Here is a 7,358-nt window from a genome sequence, read left to right as displayed (position 1 = left end):
TTTTTTTTTTTTTGGCAAGAGATTTTTTAAATGTCTGCCCAGAAAACTCAGTTTTTCCTGTTATTTAGCTTTATACCCACTCCTTTAAAACTTAAAAGAACCCAGTCATTGGCAGCTTAATCACTTAGTCCCTGGTCACAGCGTACCATCTGTACCGGACTGTGCCAATAATCCAAAGGAGAGTTGATATCTGCACTCAAAACATTCTTTTATCTTCAGTGCTAATATGTATGCTGATACAGAAGATGTTTATTCTTGTCAGCTGTGAGACCTGTCACAGCTTTTCTGTGTCGCCAACATGCAACTATGAATGTGCACTTATTACATTGGCCCTAAAGTGCAAAACTCATCAACAAATTACTAGACCAAAAACCTTTTTTAAGTTCACAATGACAATTAAAAAAGAATAAACAATAATAGAAAAGTTACTACCTTTTAGAAATCAAAATCAAATTCCAGAACGAAAAAAAAAAAAAAGACATTTTATAAAAAAAGACATTTCCAGAAATCTGAATGAAATGTTAAAACTTGGCTCGGTAGGATGAGGTATCACAAATGCACAATGCACTTTGGTGTCTAGAGCAGTGGTTCTCAACCTTTTTTAGGCCACGGACTGGTCCATACGGGAAGAACTTGGCATTTTTAAGCTTCCGATTTCTCTACATCTATTTTCAAAATAAAATGTTACTTCCATAAATTAAGTTTAAAAAAAGTCCATCGATATCATTCAATGTTTTTTTCACACAGATAATGATGATTCAATTAAAAAAAAAATGTTCAAATTAAATCAAACTTAATCTGTGTAGCACTTTTCCAACTCATGTTCCTCAAAGTGGTTAAAGGGCTTAAAAACATGACCAAATATTTAAAAACAAAAGTAAGATGTTGTACAAAAAATATGTCTAAAACCCATTCAATGCCTCCTTAATTCAGCCTTTCTGTAGGAAAATCCTCAAATGTCCCTTTCACAAGTTTTCCCCAAAAAAGTGTATTGTAACGTAATCGAATCTTTATTCTCTATAAAATGTTTGCAGCTGGTTTTAACTTTTTAATGAAGATTTTTCCTTTAATGACAAAGTGGATGCCAACAACTGGAAGCTAGCTTCAGCTAACTCTGACTTTTAATGCGTGATAGATAAATAAAGCAAAATAAATAACATAACTGTCGTAAAACTGGTATTTTTTTTTAAATATTAAATAAAGGTGAATCCACAATGTCTCCAACTTTATTATTTGCGTGTGAATCATTTGAGAGTCTGTCGTATTAGCCAGAGTGTCTTCTGCTACATGAGAACGATTGTCTCAATAATTGAAAAGTCTGTAAATAGCAGCTTTATTGTTGTTTGAAGTCGAAGGCTTGTGTTTATTTTCCTCACTGGCGCTTTTTCCCCCCAAAAAACTTTCCAAATATATTTTATTGTTGGTTTTTTCTAGTTTTGGGATGCTAACTTAGCAGTCCAGCTAGCTGAGCAGGTAGCTGCTGTAAGTCGTGTTGTGAACAGAATCCGGCAGTTTTCCTAAATAAATTTTCTTTAGGATCAGAAAATAAACTTAACAGAAATCATTCAAGTTAATGCATGTATTTGTTTTTTTCTGTCTGCGCCCTGGTACCATGTGACACACGGACGAGTACCGGTCCACAGTCTGGGGGTTGGACTGACAAAAATATGAGCTGACAGACTTTCTGCACGTTTGACTTTAATGCTCATAAAGATCTCCTAACTGTTTATGATCAAAAATCTGAAGTGAAGGACCATCTCTTCAATGACAGAATGATGATGAGTAAAGATTCAGGAAAACAGGTTTAACAGACAAGCCTTTTTGTTCATCCACAAACTAAATCTATTCTGAGCAATAAAACTTAGAGGAAATTTTAAAGACTAGTCACATGTTCTTACAAAAAAATCCTTCTTTGAAGATCAAGTAATACAAAGACAACATCCCGTATGCCCTTGGTTGTAACAGGATTTTTCCAGTTTAAGGTATCAGACACTATGTGATAAGTAAGGTCACCTTAATTCCTTCTTGTACTTTTATTCTTTCATATTTTATCTTTAATGCATTTCTTGTTTGAGTCAAAGTGTGCTGCCAAGGAGATGAAAATGTCTGCGCGGGTAACAAGCTGTTCAAAGCTGCCCTGGGTCAAATGTTATCGTCTGTGGCATCAACTGTTGTCTTCATCAGGACATGTGGTGACAAGTGGTTGACAGTTTGAAGTTTAGTGGTCATTATTTTTTTTTACTGGCTCAGCCAAACCAAAGTATTATTTTGCACTGAAGACACTGGAGATTTCTCAAGTTCCGACACCGATCTTAGATCTGAATAAGGCAACGAGAGAAACTGCTGGTCAGTTTGCAGCATCCAGTCTATGTGTGTGACATAAAACAACAAAATGAGGTGCATTAGAGATATGAGATGTATGTGATTTCAGGGCTAAAAACACCTCATCCATGCAACAACAGAGAAGAATATCTGAAAAACAAGAGTGGTACCTGGGTCCAATCCTCCCATCAGACACACAAACAGTGGATTTGTGTGTCGCAGAAGACACAGAAACCCACTGTTTGTGTGTGTGATGCAATTGATGCAATTATAATTCATGCAATCAAATTTCAATTAAACCACATAATGACTAAGAAAACTCAAATTTTTAAGTATTTTAAATAAAGTCTAGGACAGCACAGCACTCAAAAAATAAAAAATATAAATACAACTAAAAACGTCATTATCTGGACGAAAACAAGCAGAAAGACGTGAACGTTTAGTTTGACATGATGCTTTTTTTTAACTTATCATGACATTCAGACTAGCAGGTTCAATTCGGTCATCCATGAACAACCCTCACAAGCAGAAACGACTGCAGTGGACCCAAACATACATGACGACTCATTTTCTAATAGTCTTGTTCACTGGTGAGTGCTGTGGAACCCTGGATGGTCCATATGGATAGAGTAGTGGGTTTCCCGAGTAGCTGATGTCACAACAAGACTGCAATTATCATTGAAATTTTTAACTGCATTAAATTGAACTGCATTATTTTTGAAACAAAACATGCTATCTTTAGGTTTGTTCAATAACATTTATCATATACTCTAATAAATGGTTAGTGAGTTGAAAATTATGCTGACTGCTGCCTGTGCATTGAGTATTTAGAAAAATCAGAAAAATATCATTTGTTTAATAATTTTGAACATGCTGCAGTTTGGTGTGCCTTATCACATTAGTTATAAAAATAAACGCATCATTGACCTTATAACTTGATGCATAGTGCAGGATTCACAGTATACAAGTAAACAAAAGACGGCTGAGTTTAAAAAGGCAAAAACAAAATCTTAATGTTTACCGCAATGCCAAAGTCTCGTTTCCAGCCAAAGCTTTTCTGCTGAGACTCCGTCATTCTGCTTTAATTTGCCTCTTTTTCTTCTCGCTTTAACACAGAGCTGGAAGACGGACGCTTTCATGCAGAGTGAAGCAATCAGCCAATCCATCAAGACGAGGTTGCAGAAGAGTGGCTTTAATTTTTACCAAAGGGTTATTAGCGACGAAGTTTGCACGACGCATAGTTGCCATCCCAGATTCGCTACACTCTGTACTCGCTCACATATCAGCACGAGGATCGGAGCCAAGCCATAAAAAAAATAGTTTCTGTCCCAAATTCTTCCAACTGCACTTTGTTTGTGAGACTCCTGCTGCACACATGTGAAATTAACACTGCGCTAGTATTCAGTCACAGAGGCGGCATGCTGGGAGCAGGGAGCTCTCCAACAAATGCAGGGACTGTTTGCAGACTTTGCAGAGATCAGAAAACATTTGGGCCTTAAACCCAGCAGACCAACATAACTGGACCGATGCACTAATTAGGGATTTGTGTTTGTCGACCAGATTGTGGACAAACTAAACTATTTACTCTTCCAAATTGTCATTTTCTGCTCCGGGCATTTTGGTCAAATTTGATGGACACACTTCATCCTTCTTCCCTATTTCAGCTGTAATCACCCCTCTTGGCGAGAGGAACTGTATCTTGTTTTCTGCTCTGTGTGTTCGTCTTCTGTCCTATGAAGCTTCCCTCACAGATCTGCCAGCACGTGTCAGTCTGAGTGACCCTGAACCTTTAAAACAACCGCAGTCTTTCTGACTCACGGTCTCGGTTCATCTGCACAATTGAACGGGAGTCGCTGAGATACTTTCATGGTATGACAAGCACGCTGCCTCCCTAATCCGCCCAAATCTAATTTAGATTAGCTTGGAACATTCTCTGAGACATTCTCTGAGCTGTTGGTGTTACAAACAAACCACACAACATGTGTGCGTGCAGAATGTCCTGTTAATCTGTGCTGGAGACACAGGGTGTGACGGCGTCTGGCGGTTTAAGGGTTTTGTGGGTTTCTTGGGAAATCGTTTAGCATGTTATTCTTTTTATAATGTGAGCATTTTCATTGCCGTAAATGTCTTTATTTGTTCATTATCAGGTTTCTCGTCACTTTAATTGGCTAAATTTCTTGTTTGTCAGAAATGATCAACATCAGACTCAGCAGATAAAAACAACAAAGTTAGAATCAGCAGCACAATCCTCAAGTCCCTGCAGCATTTTAGTGCAAAGCATTTACAAAAGAAAGTCCTACCTATTTAGTTAAAAGGATTTGTGTAATAGAACACAAATATAAACTCTTATAAAACAGAAAAAGGGGGAGGGTAACATTTTTAACGATGGACATCTGACAAATTACACTGGAACATTTAAAGAAAATTGTGTTTTTAACATATTCTTGTGGCATTTAGTTAATGATGGAGGACATTGTTAAAGAAAATAATCTTAGAATTATATTTTGGAGAGTTTTTTTATTTTATTTAAATTATTGTACATTAAGAGCAGATGAATAAAAATGCAGTTAGAAAAAGAGCACGTTTGTGATGCAGAAAATACGCTGGGCGGGACACAAGCTTCCAGCTGTGCCAGCCCGCTCAGGTGAGCATGAAGAGACAGATGAGGCAGAATTAACACACTGGATGAAATTCTAAGATTGATATTAGCTTTATTTCTGCAGTACTATGCTTTGTGTCAAAGTTATTGTAACTATAGCTGTGTTTCCGTTGACTATGAAATTGCGCAAATTCGCCTAATGGAGTGACAAAAAAAAAACAAAAAAACTTGCATTTATCAAAAAAAGGGTTTAAGCTTTGGATGAGGTGGTTTAAAAGTCTATCAAAATTGACATACTTTGCAAAACTGCAATGGAAACACTTTTTTTTTAAATTAACTGAGTCACATGACCAACAACCGGACTCACTATGCTGTGCAGCGCCCAACGTACAACACAGCAACACCACAAGAGGTCCCACAGCATCACACCGATTGTCAACTCAAGAGATTACAAAAACAATACCATTCTGATGCATCCACATGTAGACGACCAGAGCCTTGTACGTCTTTGGTTTTCTCGTCCGACCTGACATCTGCCTCAAAACCGTACCACAAATATCTCCAATATTCTTCACCATTTTTGTTGCACCCATAACATTAGGCTGGGGATGTAAGCTAGCAGGAAAGTGTGTAAACCCTGATGGCTGGCATCCAGTTGGTTTTTCAGAGATCCTGTCTTATCTGCTGTGGATTACCTGATTAGGTGTGTATAGCCAATATGAGCTTCAATGACAGGTTGGTTGGAGGTCTGGAGTTTGACACCCATGGTGTAAACAGTGAGCACTAGGCAATGAAAAGGTTAAGAGAGAGTAGAACTTCTATGGATCTACTACTGCTTTGCAAAAACCATGTCCTAGAAAGCAACTTTTTTTTTAATGATTTTTTAAAAAATAGAATAATTATAACTAAAAGTCCACGGGGAATGCTTTTGCAATAAATCAAGAGATGACAGAACAAATAGAAAGACAAAATGTGGGGCACTATGGATAAAAGGTCCTGCTGGACTGCTTCCATGAAGGCTCAGCCAGTATCAGTGAGGATCTGCTGATGCTGTCCTCTTCAAACTGAGGAGCATTCAAATCAATCACGAGTATTTAGGCAACAGCTCTTGCAACACACCAATCTTTCACAGGTTAAGCAATCGTTTCAACACAATTTTAGTCCATCATTCTACAGTGAGAGACAAGTATTCTCAAGAGGGAAAGTCATTGTGTGTGTGAACTTTTACGAAAGATTAGCATGTGGTATTCTAAACCACCAAACAAAAACAGATAGTTACAGTATCAGACTCTACAGACCTCTATTGGTGTCTTGAATGTGAAAGTTATAAGTAGTGGAAGGTTGTTGATTCGCCATTGTTTAATGGCCTTGATGACCTGGTCATCAAGGTTTTTTTTGACTGGATTTCCTTCCAAACTAACATTCTCCAGAGCCATTATTTGCATGTTTTAACCTATCCAGCAAGCATTTAAAACTTGGACAGCTACCCTGCTCCTTTATCAGCCAACCTGGCTAGAAATACCAGAGTTAGTTCACAAGTAGTTCAATTTTGTATATCAATTAGGTTTAGGTCAGTTCAATTTTAAGGTCTGTTGCCCATTCTGGCTTTATATTATCCAATATGCAATGAGAAATAACTTTCAGTGGGTTGAAATTAATTGTGATTTTAAATAAACTAAATAAGTTAAGTTTTTGATTAAGGCATTGGGTAAAACCAGGCTTTATTTTTGTATTTATTTAGTTTACTTGTTGGGTCTAATGGAAAAAGATGCTTTGTACACTACCTAAAGTACTACAACAGCATCAATAAAAGTGCAAAGCTGAAACTGTTGACTAGAATGAATTTTTTAATCAAGATCGTAAGGTATGGTTGGCACTTCTAAATCACCTTGTACTTTGGAGTACACCCACTGGTCACTTTATAAGGTACACTTTGCTAGAACCGGGTTGGACCAAAACTGCCTTAATCCTTTGTGGCCAGGATTCAAGAAGGTACTGGAAACATTGAAAAACATTTTTTCTCCTTTGTTATGATATTTTTATTTGATCCCTGTTCCATTTTTGCTCCATTTGATCCCTCCCCCGCATTCCATCTGGTGTTGAAACAGCTGCCATGTTATTTATTTAGTGTCTTTACAGGATAATCAAAGCTAGCACCTTCCCTAGAAAAATGTCCTTCTAGTTTAAAAAATATAGAATACATGATGTATCAGTTAGTAGAAATATCACATTTGTCTGTTTAAGATTTGCTACAATAAGTTGTGAAGTAGGAAAAAAATGAATCTTGGAAATAGCTATAAACATTCACACTTAAAGAGCCATGTTGTGTTTTTGGTGTCTTAACATGTAGTCATTTTTGTTTCTTTTTTTCGTGATGGAGGACATATATAAAATAATAACTCTCGGAGGGATTTCTTTCTTAGTATTTTTTTATTCA

The sequence above is a fragment of the Oryzias melastigma genome, linkage group LG5 (genome assembly GCF_002922805.2).
Source record: "Oryzias melastigma strain HK-1 linkage group LG5, ASM292280v2, whole genome shotgun sequence".
NCBI lineage: Eukaryota > Metazoa > Chordata > Actinopteri > Beloniformes > Adrianichthyidae > Oryzias > Oryzias melastigma.
The sequence above is the reverse complement of the archived record's forward strand: the minus strand, read 5'-3'. Positions refer to the sequence as shown.